The sequence below is a fragment of the Octodon degus genome, unplaced genomic scaffold (assembly GCF_000260255.1).
Source record: "Octodon degus isolate 3935 unplaced genomic scaffold, OctDeg1.0 scaffold00009, whole genome shotgun sequence".
Classification (NCBI taxonomy): domain Eukaryota; kingdom Metazoa; phylum Chordata; class Mammalia; order Rodentia; family Octodontidae; genus Octodon; species Octodon degus.
Genome location: NW_004524585.1, coordinates 11,442,769 through 11,463,140, shown reverse-complemented (window position 1 = coordinate 11,463,140; position 20,372 = coordinate 11,442,769). Strand labels below are relative to the sequence as shown.

At 48.3% G+C, this 20,372-nt stretch overlaps 1 non-coding gene across 1 annotated transcript; it reads left to right on the top strand.

The window, feature by feature from the left end:
- The first annotated feature begins 13,481 nt into the window (after positions 1-13,481).
- On the top strand, positions 13,482-13,588 carry LOC111814810. The gene has a single exon (XR_002819695.1). It is a non-coding gene; the product is annotated as a U6 spliceosomal RNA (small nuclear RNA).
- Positions 13,589-20,372: the final 6,784 nt, after the last annotated feature.

The following is a 20,372-nucleotide window of genomic DNA, read 5'->3' as shown; positions in this document are numbered from 1 at the left end:
CAGGGGAGGGGGGTAGAACCGGGGATTGAACTCAGGCCCTTGAGCTTGCCAGGGAAGCCCTTATTCCACTGAGCCGTCTCCCCAGCCCTGTTTTATATTTTAAGATAGACCTATTATGTGGCTAAGGTTGAACCTGAACTCACTTTGTAGCCCATGCTGGCCTTGAACTTGCAAGGATCCTCCTGCCTCAGCCTCTAGAGTACTGGCTCTCCAGGTATGTACCACCACATGCACTGATAAGTATGTTTTAAATTGCTGAATGTCAGTTAGAAAATGGGCAACTGAAATGAATACGCATCTCTCAGAAGAAGCATAAACAGCCAATAAATGCATGGAAAAAAAGTCAAGATTGGGCTGGTGAGATAGCTCAGCAATCTAAATCACCTGCTTAGGCAAGCTTAGGCAAATCAAGGATCTCAGTTGATCCCCCATACCACATGCTGGGCCAGTCCCACCCCCAGGGTGGGCTAAGCCCTCCTCCTCAAAAAAAGGGTCAAGATAGCTGGTCATTAGAAAAATGCAACTTAAAGCAACACTGAGATTCCATCTTACTGCATAAAGAATGGCTGTCATCAAGAAATCAACCAATAGCAGATGCTTGTAGCCCTCAGATGGGAAGAAACCCTTCTACATTGCTGGCGGAATGAAAACTAGACCTGGAAATCAGTACGGGTTCCTCAAAACACTAAAAAGCTAGTCATTCCCCTTAACCTAACTGGTCCCCTCCTTGTTGTATTCTCAGAAGTGTGAACAACATCGTAGTACAGAAATACATGCACAGTCGTGTTTGTAGCAGCATAATTCATAATAGCTAAATCATTGTTTTTTCTTTTTTGGTTTTTTGGGAGAGGGTTTCACTGTGCAGTTCAGGCTGGCCTTGAACTAATTTGGTAGCACACGCTGGTCTTGAACTCATGGCTGTCCTCCTGCCTCAGTCTCCCAAGTTTTGGCATTACAGGTATGTACCACCACACTCAGCTTTTGTAAAAGCTAAATCTTGAAAGTGGCCTATATGCCATGAACCAATGAACAGATTAAAAGAAAATGTGGTATTTATATGTAGTGCGATATTACTTTGCTATAAATAAGGATATATGTGAGTCATTTGAGCTGGACATGATAGTGTATACAAATAATCCCAGCACTTGGGAGGTCAAGGTAGGAGGATTACCAAGAGTTTGAGGCCAACCTAGGCTACATAACAAGACCTTATCTCAAAAAAAAAAAAAAAAAAAAAGGTGGGGAGTGGCTGGGGAGATAGCTTGGCCGTCTAAGCACCTGCCTGGCAAGCACAAGGTCCCAAGTTTGAGCCCCAGTTCCACATGCCATGCCAGCCCCGCCCTGGGTCCACCTAACCTGGCCACCAAGACTGGGCATGATGGTGCATACCTGTAATCCCAGCACTGAGGAGGCTGAGACAGGAGGATCACTATGAGTCCAAGTTGTGCAGTGAGACCCTGTACCCAAAAGTAAATTAATTAATTAAATTTTAATAAATTTTTGAGTCATTTGTAGGAAAGCTGATACATGTTATTGTTGTTGTTGTTTTGTTTTGAGACAGGGTCTTGCTATGTAGTTCAGGCTGTCCTTGAGCTCACTTTGTAGCCCAGACTGGCCTCAAACTTAAAAGGATCCGCCTATCTCAGCCTCCTGAGTGCTGGGATTACAGGCTTTGCACCACCACACCCTGCTCTAATTTTACATATGTGGTTTTTTTTGTTGTTGTTGTTTTTGTTTTTTTTCTTTTTGGTGGAACTGGGGATTGAACTCAGGCCCTTGTGCTTGCCAGGCAAGTGCTTATTCTACTGAGCCATCTCCTCCGCCCCCTGCCCTATGTTTTTGAGACAGGATTTTACTCTGTAGCCCAAGCTGGTCTTGAACTTGCAATTCTGTTGCTTTAGCTTTTTCATTGCTGGCATTACAAGCGCACACCACCAGAGCCAATGAAGCACATTTTTTCCCCTTTTTTGAGACAGGGTCTTCCTATGTAGTTCAGGCTGACCTTGAACTCACTATGTAGCCCCAGCTGGACTTGAACTCGCAGGAGTCTTCCTGCCTCAGCTCCCAAGTGCTAGGATTACAGGACTGTGCCAAGTGGCATGTTTTTTTTTTTTTTTTTTTGGTTGTGGGGGCATTGAGACAGGGTCTTACTATGTGGTTCAAACTGGTCTTGAGCTCCCTTACGTAGCCCATGCTGGCCTTAAACTCACAGTAATCCTCCTGTCTCATCCTCCCAAGCGCTGAGGTTACAGGTGTTCACCACCATGACTGGCAACAATGTACTTTTATACAAGTATAGCACTGTAAACACATTTCAAGTGTACAAAGGAAAAGCCAGTCCCACCCTCAGCATGGGGGAGAGCTCCCCAGGACCAATAAGGAAGATGTGGTGCTCAGCAGCAGGGTGGCCTTTTAGCTAGGTGCATGGTGCAGGCCTGTAATCCCAGCATGGAAGGAGACTCAGTCTGCTGTCAAGACTGTAAATATGAGTCCCACATGAGTGATTTGAGGAAATCATTTCAAAATAAAAATTTAAAAGGGCTAGAGGTATAACTCAGTGATAGTGTGCCCCTGAGTTTGATCCCCAGGACTAGAATATAAAAGAAAACAAAAATCTCTAAGCCTGTAATCCCAGCATTCCGCATGCTGAGGCAAGAGGATTCCAGCTATGCCTAGTAACAGTGAGTTCAAGGCCAGCCTGTGGTACATATTCAGACCTCAAGTACAAAAAAAAAAACCAAAAACCAAAAAAACAAAAAAAAAAAAAACATGGAATATTAAAATTCTCTTTTTCTTAAAACAGATCAATTCTATGGTTTGCAGTTATGGTTTGCACCTAGCAGGATATGGCTGTACCTATCTGTAATATTAGTTACTCGGGAGGTTGATGCATGAAGATCTCAAATTGGAGGCCAGCCTGAGCAATTTAGCGAGACACTGTCTGAAAGTTAGAAAAATGAAACATGAAAGGACTGGGAATACAGGTCAGTGGTAGAGCATCACTGAGTTCCATGCCCCCAAAATCCACTGACCTAGGTACAGGTAGCACAGTTGGGCTGGGAGGCCACTCCCCCTCTATCTACCTGAATTTGGGCAACACCTAGAGCCAATCCTGCTTATTCTAGGAGAAGCAGAAATGAGAGCAACAGGGACCCAGGAAATATGCAAGTTCCGGGCCACTGCACATGTGCTTTCAGTCCCACAACCGAAACTTCAAGAACCTTCTCCCTACTGAGCTTTGTTACGGGCTCCTATGAAGGCAGCGTGTCACCTCTGTCTGTCTCATCCAGAGAGATCCAATGAGGGGTACTTGGGGCGGGGTGTGCACCTTGTAATATCCAAAAGCCTGATTAGGTTCTGTCTCCCTGTTCACCTGCGCCCTAAGACCTCCTCAGCCTTTGGCACCACTTCCTGTTTCTGCAGCTTGAACCCAGAAAGCATTTTGTTGTCATCTTCAATACCCGTAGCTGCTTTTGCTGTTTACCCTCGGGTTTGCGCTTGCAGTTCTCTGCTCGACCTCCACAGGACCCTGGACTCTGTCTCTCTTGCATGTCACACTCTGTATCAGGGTCACATGCAGGGGGGCCTGTGGTGGATTGCCAACTAGAGGTCAACTTGTTATCCCCAGCTGAACTGAGCCAGTGTGGTGCCAGGTGTGGGAAGCCCAGCTGAGAATTATTGCCCACAGCTCAACAGGCAGAACTGGAGAAGCAAAGTTGTTGACAGCTATTGGGAGCTGTTGGTTCTCTTGGAGGAGCTTGTTGTGCTGCCTTTCCTGGTGAACTTGGCTTTCTCACTGTCAAGCAAGCTCTAGCCCCTGTCGCTGAAAGTGGCTATGGTTCACTTTGGGGGAGCGCTGGGCCTCACCTTGAGCTTTGCTTCCTGGCTCCAGAGGGGAAGATGGTGCACAGCTCAGTCTCCTGGAGAAGCTTGTCGCATTGGCTTTCCTGAACTTTGCTTTCCTCATTGTCAGAGGAGCTTGGGACCTCACTGTGGCTGAGGATGGCTGTGGGACTTTTCAGCGGCACTCTGGTGCTTACCTTGAGCGTTGCTTCCTGGCTCCAGTGCAGATCCCGCAGCCTGCTGGCACAGATCCTTCATCCCACTGGCACAGACTTTCTAGCTTCCATCACCGACCTTTGAGCCTTCCCAGACCAGATCTGTGAAGTGGCCTGCATGAGAAATTGTCATGCGCTCTAGGCCAGTGGCCTCATGGGAGGCACTGTTACAGGTTGTAGGTCTCAGCTGGACTCATGAAGGACAATACTGTGGGATCCGTGCCCTCAGCTGGATTCTTTGGTCTCAGTGTGTGGACAGATTTCCTGTAGTCTCTTTGGATATGACTCTTTCAGTGACTATTTTTTTAAAATTTATTTTATTTTTAGACAAAGTATCTCTCCCCAGACAAGGTAAGGAGGGAAAGATTTGTGTGTGTGTGTGTGTGTGTGTGTGTGTGTAACTGGGGATTGAACTCAGACTCTTGCACTTGCCAGGGAAGTGCTTATTCTACTGAGCCATCTCTCCAGCCCCTCAGCGACTATTATAATCTTATAGGCCAACCAAATAGCTCAGCGGATTAAAGTGCCTACAAGCAGGCACAGGAGCCAGGGGTTCAATCCCCGGGCCTGCAGTGCTGGCCCTGCCCCCAGGGCACGCTGAGATGGCAATTGAGACTAGGCATGGTGGCACATGCCTGTAATCCCAGCTCTTGGGTGGCTGTAAACAAGCGCAGATCACGACAAGTCCGATTTAGTAGTGAGACCCTAAACACTATATATATATACTCTATATATAAAATATATATAGTATATATATAAAGTATATAATAGTATATATATAAAATATATAGTGTTTATATATAGTACATAGTGTTTATATATAGTATATATATAAGTATATATACTATATATATAAACTATACCATATAAATATATATAACTATATAACTATATAACTATATAACTATATATATATATATATATATATATATATAAGATCTTATAGCATATGTACCCTTCCCCTTGGAAAACCCCAAACCACAACAGGCCCCAAAGGAGTTAGGACAACAGAAAGGGGCTGGGATTCTGAGTGGCATTAGGGATTCTGAGTGGCATTAGGAGGGTGCAAGGACAGAAAGTGGCTGACAATCTGAGAGGGACAGTGCTGTTGACTACAAGACTAGTGTATCCAAATTTTGTATGAGAAATAGCCAGATGTGGTGGCACACTCCAGCAGTGCCAGCGTCCAGTGTGAGTTTGAGGCCAGCCTGGGCTACATAGAGAGACCCTGTTTCAAAAAAATGAAAAACTACATGAATAAAATAAATACAGGCTGGGCTGGGGCATGGCTCAGGGGCAGCGCACTTGCTCAGCTCCCTAGAGGCCCAGCCTTCCATCACCAGCACACCGCCCTTCCCCCAAACACATGGGTGGACAGACAGCAGGAGAGAGAAGATGCTGCAGCTTGAGAAGGGGAAGATTTTTTAAGTTTTTTTATTTATTTGACATAGGGTCTCGCTATAGAGCTTGGACTAGTGCTCCTCCTATCTCAGCCTCCCCAGCGCTGAGATTAAAGGCAAGCCCGACCACACTGCCCGTTTCTAGGGCCAGCACAGTACACAGTACAGGGGATCGAACCTGGGTCTTTCTGCTTGCCAGGCAGGCACTCAGACTGCTTGAACTATCTCCCCAGCCCAAGAAGGGGAAGATCTAAAGGAAGCGCTAGGCATGGATGTGATCACCGACACGGGTGGCCTCAGCATCGCCGTGGGGACCAGCAGGCCAAGATTCTGGACAGTTTTCTCCTCTGACGCTGAGGCTGTTGGGGCTCAGAAAAGGAAAGTGGGACATTGTGCAGAGACGGAGCAGCCTCAGCAGCACAGGTGCTAGCGTCGCCAAAAGCAGGATCCAGCTTCCCCAGGCAGGTCATAGAAACTAGGTCCCCTCTCGCCTAAGCAAGCCTTAACCCTGAAAAGATCACATCTCCCTCTGCCTCAGAGACCCTCATTACGAGGAATCCCGCTCTGTGCCTTTGAGCAAGGAAAGCTGCAGAGGCGGAGGAATGCAACGGATGGACTCACTGCCTCTGAGCCCTGCTCACACCCGCTGGGATCACATTTCCGCACATGCGCACTCCACACAGCCTGTGGTCCCGAAATCCTAGCCCTGAAGTCACAGCTTTCCCTGCTAGGGATTTGCGCGGGGCTACTGGTACAGTCTCATACTTTTTATTCTGAGACAGGCCTCAGTAAGTCTCTAAGTTGCCCGGACTGGGTTTGAATTTGCAGTCGGCCCGCTCAGCCTCCTGAAGGCTGAGTACAGGTGTGTGCCACACCACCACACCCTCCGCCATGTATAACTTGGATTGAGTACATTTGTTACATTTTGCTCTTGTCAGCCTGCTTTGTGCTACAGGAGCACTGACTGTGACTGTTTCATGCCTTTCCACTCCTACAGTCCCTGAGAAGGACACCCCGATGTGATTGCTGAGGGTTCTAGGCCAGCCTGAGCTGCATAGCCAGACCCTGTCTCAAAAAACCAAAAACCAGGGGCCAGGGATTTAGCCCACTTGCATAGTGCCTGCCTGACAAGCGCAAGGTCCTGAGTTCAGTTCCCAGTACCTAAGAACAAACAGGTGAGGTGGGGCTGGAAGCTGTCCCCAGGTCTCTCCAAGACCTCTGGGAGTCAGGACTGGACAAGAGTCTAGGCAGTGGGAACACTGCAGCCCCCAGGGGTGTCTCTGGGGATCTTCCTGGAAGGAGAAGCAAAGCATGTGGGGACTTCAGGGATCAAGAAATGTGATTTCTTTTAGCCAGGTGCAGCAGTGCACGCACACCTGTAATCCCAGGGCTGCAGGGGCTGAGGCAGCCTGGGCAACAGAGACTTATGTGGTAGAACAGGCTTGGAACCGCAGCCCTTAGGGAGGCTGAGGCAGGAAGACCACAGTGTTGCAACTCAGAGACCAGGCAAGGTTCCATAGTAACCTATAGTAACCTATAGTAATATAGACCTGGGATTGAACCCAGCACCTTCCACATGCTAAGTACAAGTTATACTACTGAGCTACATCCTCTGACCTAGATCAATAATTTTCTTTCTTTCTACTTTCCTTTTTGTTGTTTTTGAGACAAAGCCTGGCTGTCCTTGAACTCACTACATACCCCAGGTTGATCTTAAACTTGTGGCAGCCCTCCTGCCTCAGCCTCCCAAGTGCTGGGACCACAGGCATGTACCATCACAAATGGCCAAGAATATTCTCCTTTCCTTTCCTTTTCTTTCTTTCTTTCTTTCTTTCTTTCTTTCTTTCTTTCTTTCTTTCTTTCTTTCTTTCTTTCTTTCTTGTCTTCTGAGACAAGGTCTCTATGCAGTTCAGGCTGGCCTTGAGCTCCCTTGGTAGCCCAGGCTGGTCTCAAACCCCCAATGATCCTCCTGCCCCAGCCTCCTGAGTGCTGAGATTACAGGGCTGCACCACCACATCTGGCTGAATGCTCTTTTTTCTCTTTTCTTTTCTTTTCTTTTCTTTTCTTTTCTTTTCTTTTCTTTTCTTTCCTTTTTCCTTTTCCTTTCTGTGACAGGACGATCCCCTGCCTCATTGCCTAGAGACAGGGACCCCAGCCCGTGGCCTGTGCCCAGCTCTTAGATCAAGAATTTGTGAAGGGCAGAAGCTTGAGCACTTGGGCTGCTGAGCAGAGCCCAGGCCCTAAGGAGCTGACCTTTAGGTGACACCTCACCTTCTGGGTGTGGTCTCCTCAGAGAGCACAGTGTGAGAGGACTCAGCCCCATCAGGACTGACGTCTTGTTGTTTGTTTGCTTTGCTGTTGCAGTCCCCGAGGTTGAACCCAGTGTCGTCACCCTAAGGTGCACCCCAATCCCTTTTCAAGGGGCTGGGGAGATGACTCAGTAGAGTAAGCGCTTGTCTGGCAAGCGCAAGGGCCTGAGTTCAATCTCTGGTTCTGGAAGAAAAAAAATTCCAATCCCTTTTCAACTTTTTAAAAAATTCTGAGACAGGTCTCTAAATTGCCCAGACTTGGTTTAAATTTGGGGTCCTCTGCCTCAGTCTCCCAAAGTGCTTGGGTTATATTCAGGTGCCCCCATACCCAACTGAATGACTGATGGTCTTTAAAGTAATCCTAAATCAAGTGAAAAAAGTACCTGACTTTTCTGGGGCTATTTCATTTGTGAAATGAGCATAAGATTACTAACCTTGCAGAGCCCAGCATGGTGCCACTTGCCCATAATCACAAATTTTAGGCCATCCTAAGCAATTTAGTAAGATTCTGCCTCAAAATAAAAAGTAAAGCCAAGGTATGATGATTTATGCCTGTAATCTCACCACTCTGGTTTTGTTTTGTTTTTGAGGAACCGGGTATTGAACTCAGGCCCTTGAGCTTGCCGGGGAAGTGCTCTACTGAGCCATCTCCCGGGCTATCTCACCACGCTGGAAGCCTGAGGCAGGAGGACTGAACATTCAAGCTCAGGCTCGTCAATTTATCAAGACCTCACACTAGGTGTGGTAGCACATGCTTATAATCCCAGCATTAGGGAGGCTGAGGCAGGAAGATTGCTGTGTGTTCAAGACTAATGAACAGTATAACAAGACCCTGTCTCAAAAAAAAAAAAAAAAAAAAAATCAGGCATCTATCTCAAAATCAATGTAAAAAAGGGAGTAGATAGCCTTGAGCTCATTATGCATCCCAGGCTGGTCTTGAACTTGTGGATGATCCTCCTGCCTGGGGATGGACCGGTATAGCTTAGTTTGATGGCCCTGGAGTCAAGCCTCAGTACTGTATAACAAACAAAGGGCTGGGGATGTCCTTGGTGGTAGGATGCTTGCCCTGCCTGCCTGAGGCTCTAGCTTGAATCCTCACTATTGGGGGGAAATGTAGATGATACACAACTGTAATCTCAGCTCTCTAGGAGGGAGCTGAGGAAGGGGGCAAAGTCTGAGCCCAGCCTGGGCAATTTCGTGAGACCCTCTCTCAAAACAAAAGGCTGGGATGTGGTTCTGTGTGAAGACCTGGCTTCAGTTCCCAATGTGGGTCTTAGGGGAGCGGGGCATCTACCAAACATGTTCAGTTGTTACTTTTTTTTGTCTTTTTGAGACAAGGTTTCACTCTGCATTTCAGGCTGGTTTTGAACTCATTTTGTAACTCAGGCTGGCTTTGAAGTCATGGTGACTCTCCTGCCTCGGCTTCCCAAGTGCTGGGATTACAAGAGTATGCCACCATGCTTGACTATTTTATTGTTGTTTTGAGACAGGGTCTTGCTATGTAGTTCAGGCTGGCTTGAACTCACTGGCCCAGGTTGGTCTTGAGCTCATGGCAATCCTCCTGCCTCCTGAATTATAGCTGGGGTTACAGGCTATTTTAGAAATAACATTAAAGCAAAGCACACACAGCTGGCTGTAGTTGCTGCACTCAGGAGGCTAACACAGGAGAATCACAAGTATATGGCCTTAAGACCGGGGAGATGGCTCAGTGGAATAAGTGCTTCCCTGGCAAACGCAAAGGCCTGAGTTCAACCCCCGGTTCCGGAAAAACACCAAAAAAACCAAAACAAGTATACGGCCAGTCTGGGCTACATAGAAGGATCCTGTCTCAAAAAAGAAAAAAAAGCAATTAACTTAGTGTCTGGACTAAGATATATTTCAGTCAATAGCAGCTGCTTTTTGTTTACTTTAGCATTTTTCGTAATCTTTTTTTATTGGCACATGTTTTCTGTACAAAGTTTACATTCATGTTAGGGAGCATGTATAGAACACTTTTTTTCTTTTTCTTTCTTTCTTTCTTTCTTTCTTTTTTTTTTTTTTTTTTTTTTTTGGTACAGGGTCTTGCTATATAGTTCAGACTCATAGTGATCCTCCTATCTTGGTCTCCCCAGTCCTGGGACACCAGAGCTATCTCCCCAGCCCAACATCTTGATTCTTTTTATTTGTTTGTGGCCTGCTCAGCCTGCCCTGGGGGCGGGGCTGGCTTGACATGTATTACCTGGGCTTGAACCCTGGTTCCTGTGTGCTTGCCTATGCTTGCCTAAGCAGGCACTTTAGACCACTGAGCTATCTCAAACATCTTGATTCTTTAAGTCCCTTTCCTTCCTACTCACCTCCCTCTATCTCCACACCCCTGTCCCCATTTTCATTATAGTTGTTATTCTTTTCAGCTCACATTTACAATTAATGATTACATGCATTATGAGATGGGCTTGTTAAAAGAAGATCTTGGCTGAGCGTAGTGGTGCACACCTGTTATCCTAGAACTCAGTAGGCTGAGACAGGAGGATATCGCAAGTTGAAGACCAGCCTCGGATACATAGTGAGCTCAAGGACAGCCTGAACTGCATTATGAGACCCTGTGTCAGAGAAAGGGAGAGAGAGAGAGAGAGAGAGAGAGAGAGAGAGAGAGAGAGAGAGAATGAGAATGACTTGCTACACAGGAAGGGCTGGCCTGGAAAGAAGCCTCCGCTGGCATCAAATCTGAGGCAATCCCCCAATCCCCCAGCCTCAGCCTCCCGTCCTTGGAGATTACAAGCCAGCAAGGGTTCTGAGTTTGATTCCCAATACTAAAAACAAGACAAAGCAAAACATTTGGCTCTTGGCTTTGTGTAGGATTTAGAGATTATATCTGTATTGTTTGTTTCTGAGACAGGGTCTCACTATGTAGCCCAGGTTGGCCTCAGTCTCCTGAGTGTTGGAATCTCAAGCGTGTAGCACCACTCCCAGAGATTTAGTTATTTTATTCCTCTCAGTCCAAGAAACTGAAAATAAAGTCACTGTCACCAAACAAAACCCTCAAACCCTAGAGCCCCCAGGACTTTAGGCTCTGCTCCCCCCATCCTGCCCCTCTGACCCATCCAACTCCTCCCCTCATCTCCCTCAGCCTGCAACAAAGCTGAATCTTGGCCAGAGGGCTGCCCATGGGCAGAAGAAGCTGGACATAGAGTCCTGGGCCACCCATCTCCATGGTGACAAGAAGTGGCAGCTGGCCGAGAACAAAGATCCGTTTCAGCAGAGGCAGGCTCCGCCCTCCGCCCCCGCCCGGTCTCTCGTCCCCTCCCCTTCGCAGGAAGATGCAGTCCCGCCACACACCTGCGCTCTCCTCCTCTTCTCTGCCCTCCCCTGGTCCCCTGGGTCTCCATGCTACCTGCTCCAGGCTCTTTCTGCAAAGGGACCGTAGGTCAGGTTGGACAGCGATTTATTCAATCTGGAGCGTCAGGGGCTGGGGATGGAGCTCAGTAGAGCACTGGCTTAGCGGGCACCAGACCCTGGTTCCAGTGCCGCACTGCAAAAAAGAAAGCCACTAACTCTTGTGCACCGACGCACGCACTTTCTCTCCTTGCAGTCTCTGGGCTGCGCCCCCTTTCCTTGTGTCCTTTTCTCTTCCTCTGGGCAGCCAGGGCAGGCATGAGCTGAGTCTCCCTCTTGGCTTTGGTAGGACCCACGAGAAGTCCAAAAGGATGCTGCCAAGTGGTGCAGCCTTAACTTTAAATTCCTTTTTTTTTTTTTTTCTTTTGTTTTTTTTTGATACAGGGTCTTGCTATGTAGTTCAAGCTGGCCTTGACCTTATGGTGCTCTCTTGCCTCAGGCTCCCAAGTGCTGAGATTACAGGCATGTGAATTCCTTGCAATCTGTCTGCTCGGTCATAGAAGTGCTCCATGCCTGGTGCTTATCTACAGACGATGAGCTGTGATGACCTATTAGTGCATTCTACATTTCTGCCCCACACCGTAAGAGTCCATGGGATGATAGTTGATTTCCCAAACTCTTCTATTCTCTCCCCTGCCTTGTCTCTCTGGGTCCTCCGTCTGAAACCAAGGGGCCACTCATCCAATGCTAATGTCCCCAGCCCTAGCCTCTGCCAGCTGGGCACAGCTCCCACCACCCCTGGAGCAGCCTCCCTCCTCTGCCCAGACACCAGCCCGCCACAGCCGGCCTGCACAGGACTGGGCTGGGAACATCTCCAGCCCCCTGCAGGCCCCAGTGTCAGTTTCAAGCCCTTCTGGGGTAGGAGAGGCTTTGGGTGGGGTTGCCAAAGTCAACAGAGCCTGTTTCCATGGGCAGGGACCTGTTTGGCACCTGTGGGCCTGGTTTCCAGCAGCCTGGGCCTTGGCCTCTGCTGAGGTCACATGGAGTTCTTGTTTCTCAGTCTCCAAGCAAAGGCTCCCTGTGTCTACCCCACATCCTGATCCCTTTTCCGTGAGGCCCCAGTTTTCCCAGCCCACTCTGGGGGCAGCTCCCTTTACAATCAGACCAAAGCCCACCAACCACTTGACCTGCCCACAGTCTGTGGCTCCAGTTACAGGAGCTAATTCTGGCATGACTAGAATCTTGGTGGACTTCTGCTCACGTACAAGACTTGAGCATTTGCCTCAGGAACTTCCTGAGGCCCATCAGCCTTTCCAACGTGGCCTCCCTGGTTGCTGCCCCCTCAAGCACTTTCAGAGTGAATCCTGGCTGTTTGTTCTTATCTCAAACTGGTATGTTATGATCTTTACCCAGTCCTAACCAAAGTGCCAGTCACAGAAAGGCTGCTATTTTATGTAATCAATATATTTGTTTTATTAAGAGTCCAGCATTGTGTTACTGGGAATTGCACTTTCATACTGAGCTACATCCCCAAAGCTTCTTTTATTATTATTATTATTATTATTATTATTATTATTATTATTATTATTATTATTTTGTATTTTAGGGAAGGGTCTACAGGGTGTTCAGGGTCTCACTACTAGATGGGACTCATAGACTATTTACAGCCTCCCAAGAGCTGGGATTACATGTGTCTTTTTTTTTTTTTTGGCAGAACCAGAGATTGAATCCAGGCCCTTGCGCTTGCCAGGGAAACGCTTATTCCACTGAGCCATCTCCCCGGCCCCTACATGTATCATTATTATTATTATTATTATTATTATTATTATTATTACTGAGATGGTCTTACTAAATTGATAAATTGCCTAGGCTGGACTTGGAACTACAGTCTTCCTGTCTCAGCTTCCCAGGCAAGCACCACCCAATCTGGCAAGAAAGACTCATTTGTTGTTATTGTTTTGGTTTTCTAAGACAAAGTCTTACTATGTAGCTCAAACTGGCCGTGAACTGACTGGGTATCCCAGGCTGGCCTCGAACTTATAGCAATTCTCATGCCTCAGCCTCCTGAGTGCTGGGATTACAGATATATACCATCATGCCAGGCTAGGTTTAGTGTAGTGTAGTGTGGCTTAGTTTAGTTTGGTTTGGGTTAGTTTAGTTTAGTTTACTTTAGTTTAGTTTAGTTTTGAGGCAAGGTCTCACTACATAGTCTAGAGTATCCTCCCTTGAACTATGTAGCCCAGGCTGGCTTTGAACTTGTGGTGATCCTCTTGCCTCGCATCTGAAGTGCTGGGATTGAAAGGCCCATTTCAGACTTCCAGTTCTCACACTGAGAAGCTAGCATCCTCCCTACCAAGGTGAGAAATAAATTGGGCTTTGAGCTATCAGGAAGAGATGGTACTGTGCTCGCTTCGGCAGCACATATACTAAAATTGGAACGATAGAGAGAAGATTAGCATGGCCCCTGCGCAAGGATGACACGCAAATTCGTGAAGCGTTCCATATTTTTATAGAATCATTTGTTCTAATGGTGTTTGTAAATAGGATCTCAAGTCCGCATCTTGTACAGCAATTAACCACTAAAAAGAATATATGCGATGTATTATTTGTTGAAACTGAACTTCCGATTTGATTTGAAACTGTCTCATTGCTGTTTATCAATAAAATTTTGGAAAAAAAAAAAAAGAGATGGTACTGACAATGTTTGTGGAGTTGGCACTTGACACTTCCTACTCCCAAAATGAGCCATTTCAGCTGGGCCAAGCAGCTTGGACCTGTAATCTCAGTACTCAGGCAGGCAGCTGAGGCAGGAGGATCACTGTAGCATTTGAGGCCGGCCTGGACTACACAGTGAGACCCTGTCTAAAAATATAAATCAATAATAGATAGCCATTTGGTCTCCACAAGTGAGACCCAAGCCTGTCCCTGGTGTCCCTGAATTGCTCAGGGTCTCTGCCAGGAGCTGCCTCCCAGACTGGAGCCCATCTAGGGCTGGCTCCAAGCTCCTCACCTGTGCCTGCACACAGGCAGCCCACTAGGGAGCACAGGGCTGGATTTAGCTAACAAACATGCAGTGGGTGCAGCTGGGTTTGTGCTCAGGCCCCACCAGTCCAGGCCCCCCTCCCTCACGTCGCAAGGAGAGCAATGTTCTCACCTCCACAGCAGCCTGCTTTGCTTTGCAAATCCGAGGTGCTGGGTGGCCAGACCCCAGGACAGCAGGTGCAGGACAGGGCAGCTCCCAACTGGGCCGATGTTGTTACATTCCCTACTGCCTCCTCCCCCTCTGGGCCAGTCTTTATGCCTGCTCCCCAATATTCAAGCTCCAACTCCCTCTCTGAGCTCCAAATTGCCTTCTACTGGATTTCTGTTTGCTCAGCTGTGGAAACCTGGCAATGAGAAGCTGGCCCTTCCTGCAAAGACAGGGAGAAAGGACTGGGCACCCCAAGATCAGCTGGAGCTCAAGGTTGAAGCAATTCCAAAAGGAGCCCCTCTCCCCTCCTCCAAGCTAGGTGTGGCCCTGGGGAACAGTCGTCACAAGTACCCTTTGCCCTTTCCAGCAGCTCAGCAGCTTGGTGGGAGCCACACAGCAGGTGGCCCTGCCCTTCGAGGCCCTGCCCAGCAGGCGGGGCACCATCTCTCCCCCAGAGAGGCTCCTGGGGTGCGGGTCCCAAGGCTGCACAAAGAGTCCTTTGTCTGGGCTGGAAACAATCATTTTCCCCTTTATGGAAACATGGGCTGAATCTCTAATCAAGCTTTCAGGAGCTGGATCAAAGGGCACTGTAGCTCGGGGTGCTGGGGATTAGGGAGCTGTCCTCAGAGACACTGACAACCTGTCATTGGCCCTTAATCCTTCACTGTCCTGAGCCCACTTCCAGCCAGTGACACCCTTTCTTCCCTGGGCTGGGGCTGGGAGAGCCTTGGGGTGTGAAGGGAACTAAGGGAGACAACCAGAGAGGACAGGGTGGGTACCCCCCTTCCTGGCACCCAGGGCTCAGGTTACAGCCCCTGCCAGCGAGGCACTGGGTGTGGACGTGCTGAGAGGCACTACCTGGTGAGAAAGGGTGGTGCCCGGTTTGGCCCAAGGCCACCCCCATCTTCCAGATCCTCAACCATGAGGTGAGGCAGGACACTCACACACACACACACACACACACACACACACACCCCTCCCGATTCACAGTGGGGGAGGCTCTCCCCCTTCCTTGAGCACAAGGAAAGAATCTGCCTATACCAGGGGCCCTGTTCCAGTGCTGCCCATGGCTCCTCCTATGTGGCACCCAGCCCCCCCTTCTTCCCCACTGAACACCTGAGGACCCCACCCCCTTCCTTCCCCTGTCTCCCTTGTGGGGGCAGCTCAGTGTCTCATGCAGGGGGCTGGCCCTTCTCTATGACACCTCCAAGTCCAGGCCTGGAGGGACCTTCTCAGAACCTGACAAAACCTAAATCACCCACACAGGGATTAAGATTTGTCTCTCTCCCAATGTTGGAGCATCCAAGGGCCAATGCTGCAGTTGGGGCACAGAAAATCCCATTATCAGACCAGGGAGAAGCCTGGGGTGCACCCATCCTACATCCATCCAGTGTTCTGGAGAGATCCACAGATCCCATTGGTATTTTAAAGTCATTTGCAAGCCTCAGATCTAGCTCCTGCATATCATTTTCCAGACAGGGACATAGGCTCCCAGCGGTACAACTGAGGCCAGAAGTTAACTTCTGGGGCTATGAATGTGGATCCCTGCTCTCCCCCTGGGTGTCCACAGGGGCTTATGACCTCTTGAAAGGATCAGGCTTAATTCAAGTGACTAATGGACCCAGCAGTCTGTTCCTGAGGAAGCTGAAGTCAGGCAGGTAGACTGATAAGAGCCAGCAGACAGGACAGGGACATGAATAAATGCAGGTGTTTCACGTAGGGCTGGAGATGACATCAAACCCAGGGGCACGGCACAAGCACAGGAAAGTGAGTCCTGGGCGCAGCTGTGTGCAGACTGTGCATGGACTGAGCCTAGGTTAGGCTGGGCTTGCTTGCAGCCTGCAGGCTCGACCCCCAGAAGTGCAACAAGCTACTCAGGTGATGGGACACTGGCGTGCTCTTCCCTCTTACAGAGTGAGGCTTCAGCCCTGCAGGGCCCTGCTCGCCCCCTCGCTGCAGACCAGCTTTGGCTCCTTCCTCTGACATCACCGAGGCATCTGGGCCTCAAGTAGTCTCTTCTACCAGACCTCCCAGCTCAGGTCTCCTTCGATGACCCCAAATCAAAGCCAGGCATGCTCCCACCCCGCCCAGCCCTGCCTTAGTGTTTTATTTATATCAGCACCTGACAGGATGATCTGCATACTTCTTTTTAATTATATCAAATTATAAGTCTCACCAACTAGAATAGTAATCTCATAAGGATATTTTTTTATTTTGGGGGTTTTTTTGTTTTGTTTTTTTGAGGGGGTGGCTGTGGGGATCGAACCCAGGGAGTGCTGAGCTACATCTCCAACCCTATTTTTAATTTTTTTTTTAATTTTGAAATAAAGTTTTGCTAAATTGTCTACGCTAACATCAAACTTGTGACCATCCTGCCTTATCCTCCCAAATAGCTACCTCCAGATGATGGGATTCTTATTTTATTCACAGCTGTTTCTTTTCTTCTTTTCTTTCTTTCTTTCTTTCTTTCTTTCTTTCTTTTTTTTTCAGAATCCAGGATTGAACTCAGACGCTTGCATTTGCCTGGGAAGCACTTATTCTACTGAGCCATCTCCCCCGTCCCTTCACAGCTGTTTATCTAGTACATAAAACAGCACAAAAGGAAAAGCTGCAAGGTCAGCCAACATTTTGGCCCTAGCCTTTCAAGGTCAGTGAAGACGCGGGACATAGGAGAACCTGTACTGTAACATCATGTAACTCAGTTGTGCTCCAAATTTTCTGATCAAGATTAGGGAGCCACAGAGGAATGTGATTGATGATGTGTAGTGTGCCTAAGGAGAGTCACATGGAGAGAAAACATTTTCTCAGGCTTTCAAAGACAGCAAATTGGTCAAGCAATGGCCGTGACTCATCCACATGTCTGATACTAACAAAAGGATGTACAAAGGGTGGTACAGGGCTACAGGATAAATCCTGAGGGCACTTGGCTGACCTTATCAGATACAAAAGTTACATTTCTGGATATGTAGGTCTTGCTATATCTTGGTCTTAACCATCCAGCAGAAAAGTATAAAAATGAGGTATATAAAGTAAAGCCATATTAATACGATGAGCTGTAAAAGGCTCGTCAATAACTTCTGAGGATAACCCACAAATATTATAGACTGCTAGACAGAGTTAGATTGTTTAGTTGAATTCAAACACCTATAGTATTTAGATGCCAATAGAATATTCACCTGACAGACAATAAAAAAATGATAAAAAAAAAAACCCTCACAGAGTAGGAGCTCAAGAAATATTTTAAACTGGGCATGGTGGCACACACTATAATCCCAGAACTCTAGGAGGCTGAGGCAGGAGCATCAATCATTTGAGCCTAGTCTGGGCAACTCTATAATTTAGATTATCTCATCTCAAAATATATCAGGTTGGCCTTGAGCTCACTGTAGCCCAGGTTGGTCTCAAACTTGCAACAATCCTCCTGCCTCAGCCTCCTGAATGCTGGGATTACAGGTGTGCACCTCCAAATCTGGCCTAATAAATATATTTTTAAATATAGGATATAGGGCTGGAGAGGTAACTTAACAGCATAAGTATCTGCCTGGCAAGTACAAGGTCCTGAGTTCCATCCCCAGGAACAAAAATAAATGAATGAATGAATAAATAAATAAATGAGGGCTGAGGAGACAGCTCAGAATAAGTGCTTGCCTGGCAAGCACAACAGCCTGAGTTCAATCCCTGGTTCCACCAAAATAAATAAATAAATAAATAAATAAATAAATGACATAATGTAGTGTAAAGACCCTGGGTTCCATCCTCCCCCAAAAAAGAAAAACAGAAAAGAAAAAAAATTCTTCTGATAACTTTTTTTTTTTTTTTTTTTTTTTGCCAGACTTGTTATGTAGTGCAGGCTGGCTGGCCTAGGACTTGCAATGACCCTCTTTGCCTCAGCCCCCCAAATGCTGACATGAGACCACAGGCATGTACTACTATGTGCAGCCACCATCATTTTCTATCACTCTGGTCTGAAGCTGGCTTCTGTTTGTCCCTAGACAGCCCCCTCAGTGCACCCCAAGGCCTTTACCCTTGCTCTGTCCACTCCAGAAAGGTTTGCTTTGGTTCATTCTTATCTACGATGTCTTCTTAAAAAGACCACCCTGAGCTCTCTAAAGCCAGGCTTCTGTCTCCCAAGAATCCTCCAAGCTCATCATTAGCATCTCCCTCACAGCCCTCACCACCTGCCACACTTAGTGGCTTACTGTTCATTACCCCCAGCCACCCAAACGCTGAGCCCTGGGACAGCAGGACAGTGCGATCTGGCTTTCCTGGGGTCTCTGGTGCCCAGACTGTGCCTGGCACAAAGGGAGCCCTCACACAGTATTTGTTAAATGAATTAATGCAGGAGTGAACTACCTAGGAGGAAAACCCAAGGAGCAGCAAACCAAATTGGCCGCGGGGTATGGTAGACCGCAGACCATGCCTACAATCGGAGCACTGGGAAGCTGAGCCAGGAGGATCCTGCCATTTCAAGTACAGCCTGGGTTTCACAGTGAGTTCAAGGCCAGCTTGGGTGACCAGTGAAACCTTGTCTCAAAAAGCAAAATAAAGCAAATTAAAGAAAAGCAGGGTCGGTGAGGCAGGGCAGGCCCAGTGCCCTGCAGGCCAGGCCACAAGACTTCAGGAGAGACACAGACTATGCTAAAATTCCGGGGACACAGAGGCCCTGTGCCATGCTGAGGTTGGGGGTGGGGTGCAGCGCTGTTAACCTTGGACAGAGGCACATGCACCAGGTGGTCCAGCCCTCCCCCACTGCATCCCACTCCTGCTGCCTCTCTTGAGCCATTATCTCTCTGGACTTCAAACAGCTGCCTGTAATCTTCAGCCCAGCCCAGGTGGTTATCAGGTTCCAGAGTAACAGCTCCTGGGCTGCTAAGAATCCAGTGCCAGCTCTCCTGCCTGCCCCAGGAGACCTTCGAGCCCTCCCCCCACTCACCAACGACCCAGAGCCCTCGCTGGTCACAGCCTCAGGAGGACTAGAGATACTTTGATCCTCACAAAACCACCTTGGGAAGAGCCCGAGCTGAAAATGAGGCCCCAGGGTCCAGCAGTCTCATCCACCTGTTAAGGCACAGGTACTAGGTTCCTCTTAGCTAGGTTCCTCTGAGCCATGGGTTCAAATCTGATTCCCAGATATTAGGCCTCCCCTAAGGTTGAAACGAAAGTAGGGAGAAGAGGCCACTGAACTTGGCCACTGCCTCTCCCAGCCCGGGGAAATGTCACCCACAGGACTTGAAAGCCATGTGGGCAAGAGGGAGACAGGTCACAGCGCAGGACAGAGCAGACACCAATATGGCCTGTTGCCATTCCCAGCAGGACAGAGGCCCAGAAAAGCCTGACAGCCCCCAGCTTGACAGGTGGGCATCTATCTCCTTTTGTTGCATGCCAGGTGGTGCCTTGGCCCAGGCCCCACAGAGATAGCAGGGCAGCGCCCTCTGTGCCCTCAGAGTAGTGATGGGAGAGTGGGCATGGCTTGTGTGTTGGCCATCAGCTCACTATGTAGCCCAGGCTGGCTTCGAACGTGAAGCAAACCTGTCTCTGCCTCCTGAGTGCTGGGATTACAGGAGTGCACCACCACACCCAGTTTAAACTGCTTTTTTTATTTTATTATTATTTTTTTTGTGTGTGTGTGGAGCCAGTGATTGAACTCAGGCCCTTGCACTTGCCAGGCAAGCACTTATTCAACTAAGGTATCTCCCCAGCCCCCAAACTGCTTTTGAAACAGGGGTCTTGGGCCTGGGGAGATAGCTCAATAGAATAAGCACTTGCCTGGCAAGCACAAGGACCTGAGTTCAATCCCCAGTTCCACAAAAAAAGAAAGAAAGAAATAGGGGTCGTCATACCCTAAAGGGCATCCACCCATAGACAACACAGAAGCTCCCCTTGGGCCCACAGAGTGGTGAAAGGCCAGGGCTCCAATCCCCCTCCTGACCCCCTCTCCAACCTGGGCCACCGTACCCAGGCTGTACAGTTTCACACACAGCAGGAGTTATCTTCCAGCTGCTGGGAGCACATGGCACTGAGCTTGCTCTGGGCTGCCTGTGATATAGGGATGTGAAATTCCCAACCTGGCCTGGATGATTTTGTGTTCTCTAAAACCGAAGAA